The following is a 25,214-nucleotide window of genomic DNA, read 5'->3' as shown; positions in this document are numbered from 1 at the left end:
TCACTGAGCCGCGCGGCAAGGAATGGGCCGCTGCTCCGGAATTTAGATCCGGAGCCCCCTGCGACTTACGTCCTGGCCCAAGAAGGGCTTGAACTGGGCCTCGTCCGACGAATTGTCGGTGCTCCAGACGTGCGTACAGGACATGGAAGACAAGAACATCAAGCTCATCAATGTGGTCCAGGTGATGTTAGTGCGCCGGATTCTACCCTGTCAACACCGGGCCTGCAATTTATGGGAGTTCGACCCGGCCAAGCACCAGACCCTGCAAGAGCTCTTCGGCTCCTCGCACAAGGACATCTGGAAGGTACTTTTCAAGTCCGGCAAACCGTGGCCGGACTCCACCGAGGACCGCGGGTACCAACTGTCCCGCCCTACAAGTTTGGTAAGTCACTGTACATTGACAATTCGTGTGTTTTATTCGCATATCCTTAGGAAAATGCTTAATGTGCTTCCCACAATTCTCCTAGGGCTGGGGAAGAAGGCAGGGTGGATGTACTATTCGGCCCCGCTGCCAGAAGAACCGGCCGGCCCACTTCTGACGAAGATGCTGGTCCCGGCGCCTTACCAGGCGCCGAAGAAGAAGGTCGAGAGGGAGGCCAACAAGACCAGGGGCGGCCTCCGTCACCGTGGCGCTTTGGACACAAAATCTAAAGACTCCAATGCCCATTCTTCCTCCGAAGAGGAGGAGGAGGAGGAGGAGGAGGAGGAAGACGAATCCCCGGTCGGGGAAGAATGAAAAGGACGGCCTCCACATCCTTGGAGGCCGAGTCACCTAAGAGGGGAAAAACTCCTCTTCTAGAGGAGTCCACTGCCACCGCCGATAGCAGCCCGGAGTGGGATCCCAGGGCCCAGCCCCTGGTGAACTCGTAAGTATAAAATCCGAACACTCTCATGCGTCCTGACCTGCCATGGCATAATATTTTTAATCTGAGTCGTACTTTTTACAGTCCGGCGAGGTCCCGCGCCGAACAATCTGCATCAGAGGATTTGCTGGGTTTGGATGCAATGGAGAGCAGGACACCCCCGAAGGCCCCTCCACCAAACATGTGAATGACACCGAGGTTTCGTCCCAAAAGGACCCAAGCCACAGAGGGGGAAAAAGATCGCAAAGGCAGTGCCAGGAGGCCAGACTTCAGGGTCCGGACACACGGGAGAGAAGGCTCCCGTGGATGTCGACGGCGGGGGTCGTCTTGAATCCGGCCCCCATCCGGACACGATACTGGACACCAATAAGGCCCCAGAATCAGATAGGCGGCATCCGTCGGCTGAAGGGGGTGTGTCTGTTCCGCCGGCAACCTCTGTCCAACCAGAGGTGTCGGATGCTTTGTTAGCGGCGCTGAAGAACGCCTCCATCGTTGATGAACATCGTGCCCTTATGGGTGCGGTGATTGAGGAGATTCAGTCTGCCGAGAGTGGACTGAATGAATCATGTATCAGCCTCATGAGAGGCTTCGAGGTATGTTTTATGAGGTTTGGAAGAGTGTCATGGTATAGATAGCAGCCCCTGATACACTGTTCGGTGAAAGAAAGAACCGGACAGAGGATCAAATGTATGTTCGCAGGAGACTTACTTGATGACATCTATCTCTTTTTAATAAGCAGGCGTCTGTAGCGTCTACCACCTCTCATGCTGTGGAAGTGTCCGGACTGAGGCATAGTCTAGAGCGGGCCTAAGGAGAACTTGGCCGAGTGCAGAAACAGCTGGAGGATAACCAAGGTATATATAGAAACCTTGTTATTTAGCACCAATGAATAAGTGTGCATGATACAAATATTTTTATAATGTGCTCAAGGGGCGACGGCCGAAATTGAGGCTCTTAAAAAGGCGGTGGCCGAAGCCGAGAAGAAGGCAGCCGCAAAACAGGCTCTCCGTGAGAAGCACGAAGCCAGAGTTATTGAGGCTGAGCGAGAGCATCAAGAGGCCGTGAAGAAATGCGAGACCTTGGAGCAGAGTTTATCAGGGAAAGAATCCGAACTCTCCCAGGCTCGCCAAGCCACAACTGATGCCCGGGGGGAAGCCCAAGCTGCCCTGAAGGAAATCTGGGAGGCGAGGAAGATTGCGGCTGGTAAGGCTTTTTGTATACAAAGCGGGTATTTGAAAGGAGAAAATCAAGTTGAGAGTTTAAATTCTGATTTCTCCAGGGGTATTTGCGGAGCTGCCGCGCAGCATATCTGATGCCGCCCAATTCTACCGAGCCGAAGAGAGGAATACTGCGGATAAGCTTTTCTGGATGCAGTATCTGGCGTCGAATTATCCGGTGCCATTCTCCGATCAACTGAAGTAGCTGGTCGAACTGCATAAGGCGGCCAAGCTAGCCATGAAGGATTTAATTATCCGGCTATGGCCCGCCGAGCCGATTCCGAGCAGTTACTTCGGTCTCGTGAAGCGGCTTGTGAGTGCCTGATCTCGACTCTAAGTCGTCAAGCAGTCAGTCTGCATAGAAGGTGCGCGAATGGCCTTCCCCGCGCAAAGGTGCATTGGGGGAAGATGGATGCGGAAAAGCTAATGACTGAGGGACTGCCAGAGGGAAAGGAGCACCGCAATCCCGAGCTGTATTATGAAGGTGTCTTGAAAGGGGCCTGCCTTGTGGTGGAGCAATGTACCAAGGACGTTATTTTTTCATGAATACGGTCATGTTTGCCCTTTGTAATGTTTGAACAAGATCATTTCTATTATTTATTGCTTGTCGTTTGAAAGTTTTTCCTCCTGTGCGGCCATTTTATATACTAATCCTGAGAGTTGGCCAGTCGTCGGCTTCCGCCCCCATGTAGTAAGTACGGGGGTGTTCGGGATGAACCTGAGCACTCTTTATCCCAGTTTTGGGTCCTTGAAGGAGGTGTTCAGCACAGTGAACCAGGCAATCAGACTATAGGGCTTTATCACTCTCACTTAGCCATAGGAGTTTTAAAAGGAAGGTAGGCACAGCCCCTGGTGTTCGGAAGACCGCACGAGGGGCTCTAGAAGTGCCTGATCGGAAAAAAGCCGATCCATCGCACGCTGCATTGGTTATGGCATTATGCGGAAGAAATCCTTAAAGATTTTACAACCTCTCGAATAGCTGACCAGCTCTCGCTACATCATGACAGTCAGTTTTTGGCTTTCTCTACTGAGGTGCTCATCCGGAAGAACCGGGACACAATCGCAGTAGTTCTCCCTGTGCTACCTTAGTCGATATAGCAGAACATAAGGTACCAAAACATAGGAGCCGAGCAAACCCAACTATTGACCCAAGACATGATTCGGAGCTGATGCATATAATGCTATAAGTTCGGGGTGCCGAACTGCCGTGAAGTTGTTCAGACTTTATTGCCATATTATGGGTATAATGGAGCCCCTGGCATATTAAGGCATATCGCTATGTGCCGCTGCCTTTTGTCAAAAGAGTTTCAATAAGAAATGACAGTAGATAAGCATCATATAAATCCACATGTTGTATTTGAATAATACGTCGATGTGTATGAGTACAGGTAATGTGATGAAAGGAAATATGACTGCGGAACCTGCTGAGACCAGGCGGGAGAAAGCTGTATGCGGATCTGGAGTGTAGTCGGATGATCATCGAGGGGAATATCTAGAGATTCTGTTACGTGCTTGAACTATTACCACGCCATCCGTCCTGGCCTACGCAAAGGTGAACCTGCAAAGAAAATGCAAGAAATGGTTTTGTGCCACAGAGCGGTTGAGCCGCAGTATGTGGCATGTCCTAACTTTTGCCAGAGTGTTTTAATTGAGCTCCGGACGAGCCGGGCTATCCTGCCGCGCAGTAGTTCGGACTCCTTTGGCGGTGTCCGGGTGCTTGGTCGTGCCTTTAACCGTGATGACGCCGAGCGGACCGGGCATCTTGAGTTTACGGTAGGCATAATGTGGCACCGTGTTGAACTGAGCGAACGCGGTTTGTGCCGAGCAATGCCTGATAGTCACTGTGAAAGGGGGTGATGTCGAAGACTAACTCTTCGGTATGGTAACTGTCCGGAGATCCGAAGACCACTTTCAGTGTGATTGAGCCCGTGCAACAGGCCTCTGCACCTGGTATGACACCTTTGAAGGTGGTTTTTGTGGGCTTGATCCTTGAGGGGTCGATGCTCATTTTGCAAACTGTATCCTCATAGAGCTGGTTCAGGCTGCTGCCACCGTCCATCAGGACTCGTGTGAGGTGGAATCCGTCAATGATGGGGTCGAGGACCAATGCGGTCGAACCGCCATGACGGATACTGGTAGGATGGTCCCCGCGATCGAAAGTGATCGGACAAGGCGACCATGTGTTGAGCTTTGGGGTGACTTGCTCCATTGCATAGACGTCCCTTAGTTCACGCTTCTGCATGGGAATATGGGTTGCGTATATCATATTCACTGTTTTCACCCGTGGAGGGAATTTCTTCTGTCCTCCTGTGTTCGGTGAGCGGGGCTCTTCGTCATCTTCGTCGCTTTGAGACCCCTTCCCCTTGTTTTCGGCACCTGACCTACCGGCTTGTCTGAAGACCCAGCATTCTCTGTTGGTATGATTGTGATACATCTCCAACGTATCTATAATTTTTGATTTCTCCATGCTACTTTATCTACTGTTTTGGACTATATTGGGCTTTATTTTCCACTTTTATATTATTTTGGGATTAACCTATTAACCGGAGGCCCAGCCCAGAATTGTTGTTTTTTGCCTATTTCAGTGTTTCGAAGAAACGGAATATCAAACAGAGTCCAAACGGAATGAAACCTTCGGGAACGTGATTTTCTCGCCGAACGTGATCCAGGAGACTTGGACCCTGCTCCAAGGAACAAAATAGGCGGTCATGAGGGTGGGGCCCCCCTAGGGCACGCCCCCTGCCTCGTGGACCCCCTGTTGCTCCACCGACGTACTCCTTCCTCCTATATATACTTACGTATCCCCAAACGATCAGAAGAGGAGCCAAAAACCTAATTCCACCGCCGCAACCTTCTGTATCCACGAGATCCCATCTTGGGGCCTGTTCCGGAGCTCCACCGGAGGGGGCATCCACCACAGAGGGCTTCTACATCAACACCATAGCCCCTCCGATGAAGTGTGAGTAGTTTACTTCAGACCATGGGGTCCATAGCTAGTAGCTAGATGGCTTCTTCTCTCTTTTTGGATCTCAATACAATGTTCTCCCACTCTCTCATGGAGATCTATTCGATGTAATCTTCTTTTTGCGGTTTGTTTGTTGAGACCGATGAATTGTGGGTTTATGATCCAGCTTATCTATGAATAATATTTGAATCTTCTCTGAATTCTTTTATGTATGATTGAGTTATCTTTGCAAGTCTCTTCGAATTATCCGTTTGGTTTGGCCAACTAGATTGGTAGTTCTTGCAATGGGAGAAGTGCTTAGCTTTGGGTTCAATCTTGCAGTGTCCTTTCCCAGTGACAGAAGGGGCAGCAAGGCACGTATTGTATTGTTGCCATTGAGGATAACAAGATGGTTTTTTTATCATATTGCATGAATTTATCCCTCTACATCATGTCATCTTGCTTAAGGCGTTACTCTGTTTTTAACTTAATACTCTAGATGCATGCTGGATAGCGGTCGATGAGTGGAGTAATAGTAGTAGATGCAGAATCGTTTCGATCTACTTGTCTTGGATGTGATGCCTATATACATGATCATACCTAGATATACTCATAACTATGCTCAATTCTCTCAATTGCTCAACAGTAATTTGTTCACCCACCGTAGAATATCTATGCTCTTGAGAGAAGCCACTAGTGAAACCTATGGCCCCCGGGTCTATTCTCATCATATCAATCTCCATTACCTTATTACTTGCTTTGTTTTTACTTTGCCTTTTACTTTTCACTTTGCATCTATATACCAAAAATACCAAAAATATTATTTATCATCTCTACCAGATCTCACTCTCGTAAGTGACCATGAAGGGATTGACAACCCCTAATCGCGTTGGTTGCGAGGAGCTATCGTTTTGTGTAGGTACGAGGGAATTGTGCGTGGTCTCCTACGGGATTGATACCTTGGTTCTCAAAAACCGAGGGAAATACTTACACTACTTTGCTGCATCATCCTCTCCTCTTCGGGGAAATCCAACGCAGTGCTCAAGAGGTAGCAAGAAGAATTTCTGGCGCCGTTGCAGGGGAGGCTCACGCAAGAGCAATTCAACCATACGAAGTACCCATCACATTCCCTATCTCTCGCATTACATTATTTGCCATTTGCCTCTCGTTTTCCTCTCCCCCACTTCACCCTTGCCGTTTTATTCACCCTCTATTTCCCAATCTCCTCCTCTTTTTCCCGTTTGCCTTTTCCCGTTGCCTTTCTGTTTGCTTGTGTGTTGGATTACTTGTTGCCATGGCGCAAGATAATACCAAATTGTGTGACTTCTTGAATACCAATAATAATGATTTCCTTAGTACTCTGATTGCTCCTCTTAATAATGATGAGTCTTGTGAAATCAATACTGCTTTGCTGAATCTTGTTATGAAAGATCAATTCATCGGCCTTCCTAGTGAAGATGCTGCTACTCATCTAAACAATTTTGTTGATTTGTGTGATATGCAAAAGAAGAAAGATACGGATAACAATATTGTCAAATTGAAGTTATTTCCGTTTTCACTTAGAGATCGTGCTGAAGTTTGGTTTTCGTCTTTGCCTAAAAATAGTATTGATTCTTGGAACAAGTGCAAAGATGCTTTTATCTCTAAATATATTTTTCCCGCTAAGATCATCACTCTTAGGAACGATATTATGAATTTTAAACAACTTGATCATGAGCATGTTGCCCAATCTTGGGAAAGAATGAAATTGATGCTTCGCAATTGCCCTACTCATGGTTTGAATTTATGGATGATCATACAAAATTTTTATGCCGGATTGAATTTTGCTTCTAGAAATCTTTTAGATTCGGCCGCGGGAGGCACGTTTATGAAAATTACGTTAGGAGATGCTACAAAATTGCTTGATAATATTATGGCTAATTATTCTCAATGGCACACCGAAAGATCTTCTAGTAAAAAAGTGCATGCTATAGAAGAAATCAATGTTTTGAGTGAAAAGATGGATGAACTTATGAAGATGTTTGCTACTAAAAATACTCCTCTTGATCCCAATGATATGCCTTTGTCTACTTTGATTGAGAATGATAATGAATCTATGGATGTGAATTTTGTTGGTAGGAATAGTTTTGGAAACAACGCGTATAGAGGGAATTTTAATCCTAGGCCTTATCCTAGTAACCCTTCTAATAATTATGGAAATTCCTACAACAACTCTTATGGAATTTTTAATAAGATGCCCTCTGAATTTGAGAGTAGTGTTAAAGAGTTTATGAATTCACAAAAGAATTTTGATGCTTTGCTTGAAGAGAAATTGCTTAAAGTTGATGATTTGGCTAGGAACATTGATTGAATTTCTCTTGAAATTGATTCTTTAAAGCTTAGATCTATTCCTCCTAAGCATGATATCAATGAGTCTCTCAAAGCCATGATAATTTCCATTGATGAGTGCAAAGAAAGAACCGCTAGGATGCGTGCTTCCAAAGATGCCTTTATTAAAGCGTGTTCTTCCAATTCCTATGAAAATCAAGATGAAGATCTAAAAGTTATTGATGTGTCCCCCATTAAATCTTTGTTTTGCAATATGAATCTTGATGAAACTGAATATGATCTTCCTTTACCTAGAAGGCGTTCTAAGAATTCGGAGTTTCTAGATCTTGATGATGAAATTGATGAATGTGGAATTGAAAGAAATAAAAACCTAGATGTTGCTAAACCCACTATTTTGGATCTCAAGGAATTTAATTATGAAAATTGCTCTTTAATTGGTTGTATTTCCTTGTTGCAATCCGTGCTAGATTCTCCTCATGCTTATAGTCAAAATAAGGCCTTTACCGAACACATTGTTGATGCCTTGATGCAATCTTATGAAGAAAAACTTGAGTTGAAAGTTTCTATCCCTAGAAAACTCTATGATGAGTGGGAACCTGCTATTAAAATTAAAATTAAAGATTATGAGGTTCATGCTTTGTGTGATTTGGGTGCTAGTGTCTCTACTATTCCCAAAACTTTGTGTGATTTGCTAGATTTCTGTGACTTTGATGATTGCTCTTTAAACTTGCATCTTGCGGATTCCACTATTAAAAAGCCTATGGGAAGAATTAATGATGTTCTTATTGTTGCAAATAGGAATTATGTGCCCGTAGATTTTATCATTCTTGATATAGATTGCAATCCTTCATGTCCTATTATTCTTGGTAGACCTTTCCTTAGAACGATTGGTGCAATTATTGATATGAAGGAAGGGAACATAAGATTCCAATTTCCCTTAAAGAAGGGCATGGAAAACTTCCCTAGAAATAAAATAAAATTACCATATGAATCTATCATGAGATCCACTTATGGATTGCCTACCAAAGATGGCAATACTTAGATCTATCCTCGCTTTTATGCCTAGCTAGGGGCGTTAAACGATAGCGCTTGTTGGGAGGCAACCCAATTTTATTTTTGTTTTTTTGTTTTTGCTTCTGTTTAGGAATAAATAATCCATCTAGCCTCTGTTTGGATGTGGTTTTATCTTTTAATTAGTGCTTGTGCCAAGTAGAACCTATAGGATAACCTACGATGATAGTTGATTTGATTCTGCTGAAAAACAGAAACTTTGCGCGCACGAATATAATTTTGTTAAATCACAGAAACGTTCTTTTGTGTTGATTCTTTTTGCTGATGTTCAATAAACAAAGTTTCCAGGACTTCCTATTTTGGTAGGATTTTAAGAGTTCCAGAAGTTTGCGTTAGTTACAGATTGCTACAGACTGTTCTGTTTTTGACAGATTCTGTTTTGCGTGTGTTGTTTGCTTATTTTGATGAATCCATGGCTAGTAAAATAGTTTATAATCCATAGAGAAGTTGGAGTACAGTAGGTTTAACACCAATATAAATAAAGAATGAGTTCATTACAGTACCTTAAAGTAGTCTTTTGTTTTCTTTCTCTAATGGAGCTCACGAGATTTCTATTGAGTTTTGTGTTGTGAAGTTTTCAAGTTTTGGGTGAATTCTTTTGATGGATTATGGAACAAGGAGTGGCAAGAGCCTAAGTGAAAGTGCGTTATATCGACTAGAGGGGGGGGTGAATAGGCGATTTTTATGAATTCTTCACTGAGGAATTTGCTAGTGAGGAAATTCCTTAGCGAAGAACTACTTGCAGCGGAATATGTACTCAGAAGTAAACATAACAGGATACAAACATAGTCATCATGATGAAGTGAAGACTAACACAGAGTACGGAAAGCGTAAACACGGGATAGAAAGATGAAGACAAACAGACTGAAGAAATTGAACTGAGGAATTTGTGAAAGTCTTCAGTCAAAGTCTTCAAGCACAGATATGAACAACATTCAACACAGTAATGAGGAAATGAAAGGGTTGAGGAAATAGAACCAGTTAGTTGGTGAAGACAATGATTTGGTAAACCAGTTCCAACTGCTGTCTCAGTTGTACGTCTGGTTGGAGCGGCTGAGTATTTAAACTCGAGGACACACAGTCCCGGACACCCAGTCTCTGAGCCGCAACTCAGGACACCCAGTCCTCACCGTATTCTCCTTGAACTAAGACCACGCAGGCCTCGTCCAATCACTCGTGGTAAGTCTTCAGGTGACTTCCAAACCTTCACAGACTTGGTCACTCGGCAATCCACAATTCCTCTTGGATGCTCTAGACCTTGACGCCTAACCGACTGGAAGAAGCACAGTCTTCAAAGGTAACAAGCGTCGGATCCACGCAGGATCAATTTCTTCAGTGATGCTCAATCACTTTGGGTTTGTGGGGGTTTGGTTTTGGGATTTTCCTCACTTGATGGTTTTCGCTCAAAGTCCTCGGAGGATGGGTTGCTCTCAGATGACAAGTGTCAAGTTCTCTCGGAGTAGCCAACCAGCTAGTGGTTGTAGGGGGCGGCTATTTATAGCCTAGGGAGCAGCCCAACATGATAAGACATAAATGCCCTTCAATGATATGACCGTTAGGTGGATAAGATATTTTGGGACAGCCGGCGCGCAGCACAGCAACGGTCGGAAATTTGACTCTCAAATTCCTCAGGGCTATCATGTTCCTCACTGTGTAGGCAATTCGCACTAGCGAAGTCCTAACTCCTCAGTCAGAGCAAAGTCCTCAGTGAACAGAAGAACTGCGTCTCTGTCACTGACGAATTTGACTGAACTGTATGAGATTTCCAATGGCTTCACTCGAAGGGTTTGGTAGGTGTAGGATTTTGAGTTGAGCATCACATGGAAATTTTTCCTTAGTATTTCCTCGACCCCCTTTAACAGTACGGTGTTTCCTATGACTCAAGAAAGAGAAAATGAAACTACGAAAACAAAAGTCTTCACGCTTCATATTCCTCGAATGAATATCAAGTCTTCAAGGTCACACCAATTTCTTCACTTTCAAAGTCTTCAGAAAGTCTTCAGAATATCAAAGTCTTCAGTTGAAGAACTTCATTTTTAGGGGTCGACTTTCTCTGTAAATATCAAACTCCTCATAGACTTATAGACCTGTGTACACTCACAAACGCATCAGTTACTTAACCTATAAGTCTTCAATACACCAAAATCACTAAGGGGCACTAGATGCACTTACAATCTCCCCCTTTTTGGTGATTGATGACAACATAGGTTAAGTTTTCAACGGGGATAAACATATGGGGTGTAAATACTGATATTGAGGAATTTGATTGCAAGATATAGAAGAACTCCCCTGGATATGTGCATAGTGAGGAATTTGCTTTTGAGGCAATGCACATTTGAAGAATCGAATCCTGGAGATCTCCCCCTATATCTTGTAATTCATACACGCATTTGATATATAATATGAAGAATTTGAAATGCATGATGAAATATGGTGCCTGATGAGATTCAGCATGCGTGTAATAATATTAACGAGGAATAAGCATGCGGAATATCACATCAAAAGTTTCAGAGCTCAGTGCATCAAAAGCATCAGAGCACGACCAAAAGTATCAAGGCACCATCGGATTTAAGATTACAACTCGATCCAATAAAAGTTTTCGGAAGAACGAGAGTTGTAACTTAATAAAACGCCCATAATATAAACCCGCTTGAAGACTAACTCAGATTTCTCCCCCTTTGTCATCGAATGACCAAAAGGATCGAAACTGAGGACTAACGCCCCTGAAGATTTTCAAGTCGATGGAGGAGCGCCAGCATAGTCGGGGTTGGTTGTTGAAGTAGGGCCTACCGCAGTGTCGTCCAAATCTTCATGTTCATCAGTTTCATGCGATGAAGAATAAGAACTGGCCACCAGATCAGGAACTTTGACTCTCTTGAATTTCCTCGGAGGTGGTGCAGACCAGTCAAATGCTTCCTGGAGACCCATAGTCTTCAATTCTTCCGCGGAATATACATACGTGAGAACTTCCCAGGTGCGGTTGAGGGTTTCATGAAGGTAATACTGATTTTTCTTCACTGCATTATGTGTTGAGGTCATGTTGTGAAGAATTGCAGCAAATTGATGCTTCACCCATTTCTGATTGCGTTCAACCTTCTGATGAAGACTGAGGAGTAACTCACGGTCAGTCATCACCCTGGGTGCAGTTGCTTGAGGCTTTTGTTTAGCTGAGGTATTTGCGGCAGTGTCATGTGTTGCAGAATCGTCATTGGTGGAGTAAGATGTAGCGAGACGGAATTGACCATCCAATGGACGAGTGCCTTCATCAATCACAGCAGCTGCCTTGCCCTTATCATCAGATGATGAAACCGGTCGCTTGAGGACTTCAATGGGCGAGAAGTAGCTACCATGGTTCAGAGTGTCAGCCTTGTAATTCAGTGAAGATCTTGCCCTTATGAATCTCATAATCCAAGGCGCATAGGGCTTCAGCTCAAAAGGTGACATTGCAACATTAGCCAGAGTCCTCATGAAGAAATCATGGAAGTTGACGGGAACGCCATGAATGATGTTGAAAAGCATGTTCTTCATGATGCCAACGACATCTTCTTCATTTGAGTCGTGGCCTTTGATGGGACTCATTGTCTTCGTCAGGATTCGATAGACAGTCCGAGGCACATACAGCAGTTCCTTGATGAGGAATTTGGTTCGAGGGGCCTGCCCTGGCTTCAAAGGCTTCATGAGCACTTGCATATAATGATCAGTCAGCTCGCGGTCATTGTAGATGCAACGTGCGCTTTCATGGGGAGGATCAAGAGGAAGGACACGAAGCAATTTAGTTGCTGGTGCCTTGTAGTGAGTGTTTTCTGTCATCCAATCCAGCACCCATGAATTGACATCTTCAGCATCTCCGGTGATATGGAAAGTGGCATAGAACTGAAGAATGAGTTCTTCATTCCAATCACAGATATCAGTGTAGAAATTCAGGAGTCCTGCATCGTGAATAACTCGGAGTACTGGCTCGAAGCACGGTAGTGATTCCATATCCACATGAGGAATATGCTCATGATCGAAGATCCTGTCCTTGTCAGAGCACTTAGGAATAGAAGTTGGCTTGAGTAGCAGTCCAAAAGCGTCTTTTCCTTATGCGAGCAGAGTCATATGGATTGTAATCAGTGAAGAACACATGCTCAGAAAAGAAGTCTTCAGCCTTGAATTTTTGCTTGCTCGAGAACGGATTCTTCGGTTTGGGCAGAGGAATGTCAGTGATTTGCAGCACAACCTCAGGAATCGCAATCTTAGGTGCTTCAGGCTGATGAGTTTCTGGTTCCTCTTCTTGTGCAGTTTGGGGATCAGCAGCAGGTTCTTCAGCACTAGCGGCTGGAATTTCTTCATGAACAGACGATGTGGGATGAGTTTCTTCAGAGCCCATTTGAACAGTTGTAGCCGGGGACTGAGGAATTTGTTGAATCGGAGTGAAGAGAGGAGTATTGGGATGCTGACTTTCCCAAAAGTCATCGTTCATCACTGGTGTAGTGCATCCAATATCCACGTCTTCATCTTCTTTTTCAATTTCCTCAACACTAGCCTCTTCAGCTGTGAACTGAGGCATGGGTGAGGAAACGACTGGCGGTGAAGGGAATGCTTCCACTTCAATTTCTTCATCAAACTGTTCTGAGGTAGCAACAGAGTGATTTTCTTCATCAGATCCGCTTGGGATCTTGTAGTCTTCTCCATAAGGAACAATTTCCTTAGACGACATGGAGGAAATGGGAATGGCATCAATCGGATTTTCAAGTGAGCTGGTCATCGGCTTCATTTTCTTCGCAGCCGAAGAATTTGACGCAGCTGATGCCTTCCTCTTCTTCACTGCAGCTCGCTCTGCAGCCTTTGTCTTCTTCACTTCAAAAGCAGAAGGAAGAATTGGAGTCGATGTTGGCGCAGGAGGAGCTGAGGACTGTGGTTCAGTTTCTTCAGGCGCAACTGGTGCAGTTGCCCTGATCTCTTCATTTTCTTCAGGCGCACCACTAGTGGATGCCCTGGGGATTTCTTCAGCGGCTGGAATGGAGTCATCAGCCCTGGAACTTGTATTTTCATCAGCAGGCTGAAAGTCATCAGCAGTGCTGGCATGTTCTTCAGCAGGCTGAGTAGAGTCTGCAGCCTGAGGATTTTCTTGTTGCAATGGGGCTGCAACAGTTGTCATTTTCTTCATCAAATTGACGAATCTCACCTTGGCTCCTTGCCAATCAGCATTGTAAGCATCGAAATCCTTGCTGAGGGCTTGGATTTCAGATTGAGCTTTGAGAAGTTCTTCAGGAGTCAGGTTGACGATGTTCTTCTTCAGAAGCTTCTCCTTTCTGGCTTGTGCTCTCTTTATCTCACGAGCCTTTTCAAATTTCCATTTCTCTTCAGCGATGAAATGGTTCAGCATATGACTTTGACCAGGAGTCAGAGGCAGATCAGGCATGGGAGTGTTTGGATCCTGATGCCATAAGTCGATGAAGTCAAGGATCTTCTTCGGATCCAAAAGCAGAGGCACAGTTGTTCCTTTGGCTCTAGCGGCCTTTGTTAGTCTGTCTCTGATGATTTCTGCAAGTTCTTCATCAGAAGCTTCGTCATCAGAGGGCACGTTGAAGGCAACCTGTTTCTTTCTTGGACTTGGCCGAGGACCGCGTCCAGCTGTTGCTTTTGTCTTCAGCAGAGTGGGGCCTGATGAGGACATTGGTGCAACTGAGGAACCTGCTGAGACACCAGAAGCAATCGAGAAACCCTGAGTCCTTTGACAGGTAGCCAGATGCACTAGAGTTGAGGACTTGGAGGGAGCTGCTGAGGATTTTGAGGGAGCAGCAGCAGTCTGAGGAATTTGCCGTGAGGGCGCGGCTGAGGAACTGGGCCGTGAGGGCGCTGATGGTGAAGCACTTGGCTTGCGAGCAGGCTTCTTCGGCATTGATTTCCTCGGCTTGACCGAGGTCTCAGCGGCAGCAGCAGCAGCAGAATCCTCATTGAATTTCCTCACTGCCTCCTTGGCCTGTCTTGCCAATTTGGCTTGGCGCCTGGACCATTCTTCAGGAAAGTCTTCACCACGCTTGATGCTGGTGGGATCAGCGACTTGGCCAGGTGCCAATGGAGCTCTTGGGCATGGAGGGTTTAAGGTGAATTTCTTCATGTACTTTGGAGTAACATAGCGATATTCCCTCCATTCTCGTGCCCATCTTCGTTCTATCCTCTGGATGCGCACTTTGCGCTGATTTTTGTTCTCCTTGCCAAACTTGGCTTCATCAGGTGTGCAATAGTCTTTGTATATTTCATTAGGGATCTCGAAGGCAGTCATGACCTCCGGTTTCTTTCCTCCCTTCTGCGGTCTCTTGCCTTCTGCCATTTTCTTCAGATGAGGAATTTGAACAATAGAACACTCTGAAGAAGTATGCAGTTTTTCTTCGAGGAACGCTGCAAATGAGTTAAGTTGATGAGAACCTAGTGATTCAGCAGCGGACATGAGTACCTGTGAACGGAGTGTAGGTGCGAGGAATTTGGAGAGGTCATATGCGTTCTCAGAAGATTTTTTTCGAAAAAGACAAGTTTTGAGGAATTTGACCAGTTGAGCCTTGAGGAATTTCACTAAGCATTTTGTCTTAGGTTCCAGAGTTGTACAGATTGAGAATCCGCACAATTGAGGAATCTTGAAGAAATGAGTGCTTAGAGAGATAAATCAAGAGCATACAGTGTGTGAGGTGTTCATGTGTGAAGATTTGAAGAATAAAACACCTTTGAAGATTTTCAGAAAGATTTGAGAATCAAATTGAGTAATAAAAGTGACTTTTAATTACCCGAACTGAAGAACACAACGAACAGAGATGAACTGTGGTGAAGTTCGTCACGTTAGATCTCCCACGCCCTAACTTGGTAGAGGGAGACAGCTACGGCGGCGGCGGAGTGAAGATTTCCGCAGTCGGCGCAAGTACGACGGTGATGAGGTCGAGGCAGTGAAGCTCTTCCTCACCGACGGCGATGGAGTAGCGGCGGCGCTAGGGTTTGAGGAGAGCTCGAGCGAGAGACAGTGACCGAGCGGAGTAAATGAAGTAAGGAAGGGAGAGGGGTATTTATAGCCACGGTAAAAACTGTTCGCCCGAAGATTTTGGGACGAACATACCCCTGCCCTTTCTTCTTCACGCGACATGTGTCACCCACGTACTGTGTAGATGAGATCGTGTAAGATCGTGGGTGAATAAACTAATGTATCGTGGGATGCGGAACGGTTTGAGCGGTAAAACCAAAAATCTGGATAAGATTTGTTTTAAAATTTCGTTCGCAATTTCTTCAGCTGACAAGGACACAGTGAAGACTTTGAACGAGTTTCAATCAGAACGCACATGAAGAATTTGTGAATAGATTGGGTTGAGTATAGCATAGAGGGGGAAGGGTCCGATCACATTCACTTAGCAGAAATCGCAACTTGAAGAAATAGCAATAAGTGAATGCTGTAGAGGACATAAACTCACATATATATATATATAGCCAATGAAGAAAAACGACGGGAACAGTGAAGATTTTGCAAAGTTGAAGAATTTGTAAAACTGGAGAATTTCAAAAAATAAGGAAAACTCAAATTTGAAGATTTTCAACTTTTGTGGTGGCGTAACCCACCGTATAAGAATGATGATTTCAGACACCGCGTACAATTGTCGTAGGGTTCTGAGAATCAAATTCTTCATTAATTTCTTCACACTTAGAATGTTATTCTTCATTGATTGAAGAAAAACATTTCTTCATGTGTTGCACATCTAAGTCATCAATTCTGCATAAGGGTTAGGATGTGTGTCCTTTTCAAAGAACATTCGAAGATTCTAAGATATTTAGCTCACACCGCAACTTGCTAAATCTCTTCTCATCCAAGGGCTTAGTGAAGATATCAGCTAGCTGTTCTTCAGTCTTCACATGCTCGATGGAGATATCGCCCTTCAACACATGATCACGAAGAAAATGATGATGAATCTGGATGTGCTTAGTCTTCGAGTGCTGAACTGGGTTGTGAGCAATCTTGATGGCACTCTCATTGTCGCAGAGGAGAGGCACATTCTTCACGTTGACGCCATAGTCCTTGAGGGTTTGCTTCATCCAAAGCAGTTGAGCACAGCATGAGCCAGCAGCAATGTATTCAGCTTCAGCAGTAGACAGTGATACGCAGTTCTGTTTCTTCGAGGACCAACAGACCAAAGATCGTCCGAGGAAATGACAAGTGCCAGATGTTGACTTGCGGTCCACACGATCACCAGCATAGTCAGAGTCAGAATATCCAATGAGATCAAAAGCAGAGCCCTTGGGGTACCATAATCCTAGTGTTGGTGTGTGAGCTAGATATCGAAGAATATGCTTCACAGCCTTATGGTGTGATTCCTTCGGTGCAGCTTGAAATCGGGCACACATGCAAACACTAAGCATTATATCTGGCCTAGATGCACATAAGTACAATAAAGAACCAATCATGGAGCGGTATACCTTGTGATCGAAGTCAATACCATTTTCATCAGTGCATAGATGGGCATTTGTGGGCATAGGAATTTTGACGCCTTTGCAATCTTGCATGCCGAATTTCCTCAGTACATCTTTGAGGTATTTCTCCTGAGATATGAATATGCCATTGCGCTGCTGACGAATTTGAAGACCTAAGAAGAATTTCAACTCTCCCATCATAGACATTTGATATTCTTCACTCATCATATAGGCAAATTCATCACTATATCGTTGGTTAGTACAGCCAAAGATAATATCATCAACATATATTTGGCACACAAACAGTTCACCATCATATGATTTAGTAAAAAGAGTAGGGTCGAGTGAACCGGGTGTGAAGCCATTCTTCACGAAGAATTCCTTCAATGTATCATACCACGCCTGAGGGGCTTGCTTGAGGCCATAGAGGGCCTTATTGAGTCTGAAGACTTTGTCAGGATTCTTGGGATCTTCAAAACCTGGGGGTTGAGCAACATATACTTCTTCCTCAAGCTTACCATTGAGGAATGCACTTTTCACATCCATTTGATATAAGATGATATCATGATGGTTAGCATAGGCAAGTAAAATGCGAATAGCCTCAAGTCTAGCAACAGGTGCAAAAGTTTCATCAAAATCAATTCCTTCAACCTGTGTGTAGCCTTGAGCTACTAATCGTGCCTTATTCCTCACCACAAGGCCATTTTCATCTTGCTTGTTGCGGTAGATCCACTTTGTGCCAATGATATTATGCTTGCGAGGATCTGGGCGATTGACCAATTCCCAGACATTGTTCAGCTCGAACTGATGTAATTCTTCTTGCATAGCCTGAATCCACTCCGGCTCCAGAAATGCTTCATCTACCTTAGTGGGCTCTGAGATAGAGACAAAAGCATAGTGCCCACAAAAGTTAGATAAGTGTGAGGCTTTTGAGCGTGTGAGAGGACCTGGTGCCCTAATGTCATCGATGATCTTCTCCACTTGCACTTCTTTTGCAACGCGTGGATGAGTTGGTTGTCGCTGAGGATTTTGATCAGCATTTTCTTCAGCACCATTTTCCTCATCATGTTCTTCAGGTGCATCAGCTCGACGTTCTTCATGAACAGGAATGAATTCTTCAGCAGATTCTTCAGTAGGAACGACATCCTCAGTTGCCTTGAACTTGATAGCATCCTCAGGTGCTGGTTCATCTAACACGGAAGGTAGGTGCTCTCTTTGCGAGCCATTAGTTTCATCGAACCGCACATCTACAGTGTCAACAATCTTGTGAAGAACAATGTTGAAGACTCTGTAGGTGTGCGAGTCCTTTCCGTAACCAAGCATAAAACCTTCATGTGCTTTCGGTGCAAATTTAGAGTTGTGGTGAGGATCTCTAATCCAACATTTAGCACCGAAGACTTTGAAATAACTCACATTGGGTTTCTTGTCAGTGAGGAGTTCATAGGCAGTCTTCTTGAAGAATTTGTGAAGATATACTTTGTTGATGATGTGGCAGGCAGTATCAATTGCATCAATCCAAAAACGCTGAGGCGTTTTGTATTCATCAAGCATAGTGCGAGCCATCTCAACAAGAGTTCTGTTCTTGCGCTCCACGACGCCATTCTGCTGAGGAGTATAGGGAGCAGATAACTCATGAGTAATACCAAGTTCATCAAGATAGGCATCAAGACCAGAATTCTTGAACTCAGTTCCATTGTCACTTCTGATATGCTTGATCTTCACACCAGAGTTGGTTGAAGCCCTCGAGGAAAATCGTTTGAAGACTTCCTGCACTTCATGTTTGTAAGTAACAATGTGTACCCATGTATATCGAGAATAATCATCAACAATGACAAAACCATATAAAGATGCATCATTAGTGACTACTGAATAATGATTAGGTCCGAAGAGGTCCATGTGAAGCAATTCGAATGGACGGGTAGTGGTCATGATAGTCTTCGCTGGATGCTTGGCCTTGGTCATTTTTCCAGCTTCACATGCTCCGCATAAGTGATCCTTGAGGAATTTGACATTCTCAATGCCAATGACATGCTTCTTCTTTGCAAGCGTGTTCAAATTCCTCATGCCTGCATGACCAAGTCGTCGATGCCATAGCCAGCCTTCTGAAGCTTTTGCAAGTAGACACATGGCTGGTTGTGGTCCTGTAGAGAAATCAACAATATACAGATCTCCTCTCCTAAAGCCTTCGAAGACTTTGGAATTGTCAGCTTCCATAATCACAACACAGCGATATTTGCTGAAGACAACAACCATATCAAGATCACAAAGCATTGAGACTGACATGAGATTGTATCCTAAGGACTCAACAAGCATGACTTTGTCCATGTGCTTATCCTTAGAGATAGCAACCTTACCAAGACCCAATACCTGACTTTTGCCTTTGTCAGCAAAGATGATATGCTTCAGAGGTGATGGTGATAAGGGAGCATCCATCAATAGATTCTTGTCACCAGTCATGTGATTTGTACATCCACTATCGAGGACCCATTCAGTGGTTTTGGGTTGATCATCCTGCAGATGAATTAGTGTAGCTTACAATCTCATATGCTTCATCAGTGAAGAATATGATATCAAGTTCATCAGATGAATTTCATCAAGCAGTAAACAGATATAGCAGTATGAGGACGTGTGAAATGAAAGTTCATTTCATCATGATTTGCCTGCGTCCTTTTAGGCATTTTTGTCAGGTCCCCAGCAAATTCTTCAGACGTTAAGGCACGTCTGGAGACCTGACCCTGCAGAAGAGATTAGTTCCTTTTCTTCACCACCCACATCTGGAGGGGTGGCAAAGAGTTCATCATTCTGCGAGCACCATGTGAGAAGGGTGGCAAAGATGCCAAACCATTTCGCTTAGCATAGGAGGGGTTAGGGTAAGCATATGAATAAGCAGAGTAATTCTTCGAGGACTTATGAATATAATGGTTTGAAGAATAATGCACATATTCATAGCCCTTAGCTCTACCCTGCGAGACAGAGTTGTTAGCACGATGATAATCATATGAGGACTTTGATCCATGTGAAGAATTTGATCTGGGGTTCCTGTTCTTCATAGGTGGTGTCATGAGGACATTCACCTGAAGACTTTCAACACAGCTTCTGGGAACCCAGATTTTCTTCATGGGGGAACCGTTCCTGCAGTTAGTGCCAACATATCTAGCAAATACTTCACCATTCTGATTTTTGAACAGTTTATAGTTGGAGTCAATTGACTCATCAGAAGAATGAGAAGATTCACATGTAAAGCCGGATAAATTAGATGGATCAACTGGAGGTCCCTTTGCAGCAACCCATGATGTTTTGGGGTACTGCTCAGGCTTCCAATATGTTCCATCGGCATTGAGTTTCCTCTCAAAGGCAATACCCTCTTTCCTAGGGTTTCTGTTGAGGATCTGCTTTTTGAGCACATCACAAAGTGTCTGATGCCCTTTGAGGCTTTTGTACATGCCTGTCATGTACAATTCCTTCAGCCCTGCATTGTCAGTGATACTAGCAATGTCCTCAGATGAGGAATTAGTGATAGCAGAGGCAGATGAAGAATTTGTAACATTTGAAGCATTTGAACATTCAGGTGAAGAATTAGCAGATTCACGTTCAATGCACTTTAAGCATGGAGGAACAAATTCTTCCTGAGAAGCGCTGATTTATTGAGCTAGTAATGAATCACGCTCCTTCTGAAGATCTTCATAACACACTCTTAGCTTTTCAAGATCTTCCTTTCTTTGAATAGCTTCAAGAGAAAGCTTCTCATGATCATGCTTTTCTTGAAGAAATTCATAAGAAAGTTTCTCATGATCAGACAAGAGAGAGTTATGATGACCTTGAAGGTTATCATACCTAGACTAAAGTCTCTGAAGATTTTCAGTCAAGGCTTTAGTGCGATCCATTTCTTCACCCAACATATCATCACTTTTATCTAGCATGTTTTGAACCTTTTCAAGAGCCCGTTATTGTTTCACAGCAATTTTAGCAAGTTTAGAGTAGCTGGGCTTGAGATCCTCATCAGATTCATTTTCACTAGAGTCAAAGGAGTTGTATTTGAGTAACTTAGCTCCTTTTGCCATGAAGCAATAGGTGGGAGCGTAGCCATCATTATCTTCATCAGGCTTGTCGGTGGAGTCAGTTTCTTCAGTGTTGAAGATGGACTTGCTGACGAAAGCAGTAGCAACGGCCAGACTCGCCACACCAGACTCAGATTCTTCAGACTCCTCTTCTTCATCATTTTCCTCAGATCCAGCTTCAGAGTCCATTTCCTTGCCAATGAATGCCCGAGCCTTCTTGGAGCTGCCCTTCTTGTGAGATGAGGACTTCGAGGATTTCGATGACGAAGATTTTGATGATTTCTTCTTCTTCTTCGCATCTTCAGAACTGTAATCCTTGTATTTCTTCTTCTTCATTTCCTTTTCCCACTGAGGACAATCTTGAATATAGTGACCAGGCTTCTTGCATTTGTGGCAAAGTCTTCTCTTATAGTCACTGGATGAGGAATCATTTCCTCTTGAGGATTTTCCAAAGCGACCACGTCTTGTGAATTTCTGGAATTTCTTCACAAGCAGTGCTAGATCCTGGCTCAGTTCTTCAGGATCACCAAGGCTACTACCAGAATCCTCACATTCAGAGTCAAACACAACCTTAGCCTTCAGGGCACGTGGTTTGCCATAGTTTGAGCCATATAGATCTCTCTTTTCAGCAAGCTGGAACTCATGAGTGTTTAGCCTTTTGAGGATATCAGCAGGATCAAGCGACTTGTAGTCAGCACGTTCTTGTATCATCAGTCCCAGAGTATCAAATGAGGAATCAAGCGATCTCAGCAGTTTCTTCACAACTTCATGGGCAGTGATGTCAGTGGCACCGAGGGCTTGAAGCTCATTTGAGATGTCAGTGAGGCGATCAAAGGTTTGTTGGACATTCTCATTGTCGAGTCTTTTGAAGCGGTTGAAGAGATTCCGAAGAACATTGACTCGAGAGTCACGCTGAGTTGAAACTCCTTCATTTACTTTGGACAACCTATCCCAGATAAGCTTAGCAGTTTCCAAAGCACTCACTCTTCCATACTGTCCTTTGCTCAGATGACCACATATGATATTCTTCGCTTGAGAGTCGAGTTGTTTGAATCTCTTCACATCGGTAGCGTTCAGTGTGGGAGTGACAGAGGGGACACCATTTTCCACAACATACCAGAGATCGTTATCAATTGCCTCAAGATGCATTCGCATCTTGTTCTTCCAGTAGGGGTAGTCCGTTCCATCAAAGGTAGGACACCTAGCCGAGACCTTGATCATACCTGCGGTCGACATAACTAAAACTCCAGGCGGTTAAACCAAAATCACACAGAACAAGGGAGTACCTTGCTCTGATACCAATTGAAAGTGCGTTATATCGACTAGAGGGGGGGTGAATAGGCGATTTTTATGAATTCTTCACTGAGGAATTTGCTAGTGAGGAAATTCCTTAGCGAAGAACTACTTGCAGCAGAATATGTACTCAGAAGTAAACATAATAGGATACAAACATAGTCATCATGATGAAGTGAAGACTAACACAGAGTACGGAAAGCGTAAACACAGGATAGCAAGATGAAGACAAACAGACTGAAGAAATTGAACTGAGGAATTTGTGAAAGTCTTCAGTCAAAGTCTTCAAGCACAGATATGAAAAACATTCAACACAGTAATGAGGAAATGAAAGGGTTGAGGAAATAGAACCAGTTAGTTGGTGAAGACAATGATTTGGTAAACCAGTTCCAACTGTTGTCTCAGTTGTACGTCTGGTTGGAGCGTCTGAGTATTTAAACTCGAGGACACACAGTCCCGGACACCCAGTCTCTGAGCCGCAACTCAGGACACCCAGTCCTCACCGTATTCTCCTTGAACTAAGACCACGCAGGCCTCGTCCAATCACTCGTGGTAAGTCTTCAGGTGACTTCCAAACCTTCACAGACTTGGTCACTCGGCAATCCACAATTCCTCTTGGATGCTCTAGACCTTGACGCCTAACCGTCTGGAAGAAGCACAGTCTTCAAAGGTAACAAGCGTCGGATCCACGCAGGATCAATTTCTTCAGTGATGCTCAATCACTTTGGGTTTGTGGGGGTTTGGTTTTGGGATTTTCCTCACTTGATGATTTTCGCTCAAAGTCCTCGGAGGATGGGTTGCTCTCAGATGACAAGTGTCAAGTTCTCTCGGAGCATCCAACCAGCTAGTGGTTGTAGGGGGCGGCTATTTATAGCCTAGGGAGCAGCCCGACATGATAAGACATAAATGCCCTTCAATGATATGACCGTTCGGTGGATAAGATATTTTGGGACAGCCGGCGCGCAGCACAGCAACGGTCGGAAATTTGACTCTCAAATTCCTCAGGGCTATCATGTTCCTCACTGTGTAGGCAATTTGCACTGGCGAAGTCCTAACTCCTCAGTCAGAGCAAAGTCCTCAGTGAACAGAAGAACTACGTCTCTGTCACTGACGAATTTGACTGAACTGTATGAGATTTCCAATGGCTTCACTCGAAGGGTTTGGTAGGTGTAGGATTTTGAGTTGAGCATCACATGGAAATTTTTCCTTAGTATTTCCTCGACCCCCTTTAACAGTACGGTGTTTCCTATGACTCAAGAAAGAGAAAATGAAACTACGAAAACAAAAGTCTTCACGCTTCATATTCCTCAAATGAATATCAAGTCTTCAAGGTCACACCAATTTCTTCACTTTCAAAGTCTTCAGAAAGTCTTTAGAATATCAAAGTCTTCAGTTGAAGAACTTCATTTTTAGGGGTCGACTTTCTCTGTAAATATCAAACTCCTCATAGACTTATAGACCTGTGTACACTCACAAACGCATCAGTTACTTAACCTATAAGTCTTCAATACACCAAAATCACTAAGGGGCACTAGATGCACTTACACTAAGCTTGGGGATGCCCATGGCACCCCCAAGATAATCCAAGGAAACCAAAAAGTCAAAGCTTGGGGATGCCCCGGAAGGCATCCCCTCTTTCGTCTACTTCCATCGGTAATTTACTTGGAGCTATATTTTTATTCACCACATGATATGTGTTTTGCTTGGAGCGTCTTGTATTATTTGCGTCTTTGCTTGTTAGTTTATCACAATCATCCTTGCTGTACACACCTTTTGAGAGAGCCATACATGAATTGGAATTTGCTAGAATACTTTATGTGCTTCACTTATATCTTTTGAGCTTGATAGTTTTGCTCATAGTGCTTCACTTATATCTTTTGAGCGTGATAATTTTTGCTCTAATGCTTCACTTAGATCTTTTAGAGAACGATGGTGGATTTGTTTTAAAGAAACTATTGATCTCTCATGCTTCACTTACATTATTTTGAGAGTCATTAATAGCATGGTGATTTGCTTAATATTAATATACTTGGTATTCAAGATATGTGAAACTTTCTTTTGAGTGCATTGAATACTAAGATAAGTTTGATGCTTGATAGTTGTTTTGAGATATGGAGGTGATAATATCAAAGTCGTGCTAGTTGAGTAATTGTGAATTTGAGAAATGCTTGTGTTGAAGTTTGCAAGTCCCGTAGCATGCACGTATGGTTAAAGTTGTGTAACAAATTTGAAACATGAAGTGTACCTGGCTTGTGCATCCTTATGAGTGGCGGTCGGGGACGAGCGATGGTCTTTTCCTACCAATCTATCCCCCTAGGAGAATGCACGTAGTACTTGATTTTTGATGACTTCTAAATTTTTGCAATAAGTATATGATTTCTTTTGACTAATGTTGAGTCCATGGATTATACGCACTTTTATCTTTCCGCCTTTGCTAGCCTCTTCGGTACCATGCATTGCCCTTTCTCACCTTGAGAGTTGGTGCAAACTTCGCCAGTGCATCCAAACCCCGTGATACGATACGCTCTATCACACATAAACCTCCTTATATCTTCCTCAAAACAGCCACCATACCTACCTATCATGGCATTTCCATAGCCATTCCGAGATATATTGCCTTGCAACTTCCATCATCATATTCATGACATACATTACTTTTGTCATATTGCCATTGCATGATCATGTAGTTGACATCGTATTTGTGGCAAAGCCACCATGCATTATTTTTCATACATGTCACTCTTGATTCATTGCACCATCCCAGTACACCGCCGGAGGCATTCATATAGAGTCATATCTTGTTCTAAGTTTCGAGTTGTAATCCTTATGTTGTAATCAATAGAAGTGTGATGATCATCATTATTAGAGCATTGCCCAAAAAGAAAAGAAAAAGAAGAAAGGCCAAAAGAAAAAAAGGCCCAAAAAAAGAGAAAAAATAAATAAATAAAAAGGGCAATGCTACTATCTCTTTTCCACACTTGTGCTTCAAAGTAGCACCTTGTTCTTCATGTAG

This window comes from Triticum aestivum, chromosome 3B (genome assembly GCF_018294505.1).
Source record: "Triticum aestivum cultivar Chinese Spring chromosome 3B, IWGSC CS RefSeq v2.1, whole genome shotgun sequence".
Lineage (NCBI taxonomy): Eukaryota > Viridiplantae > Streptophyta > Magnoliopsida > Poales > Poaceae > Triticum > Triticum aestivum.
Note: the sequence above shows the minus strand (reverse complement) of the source record.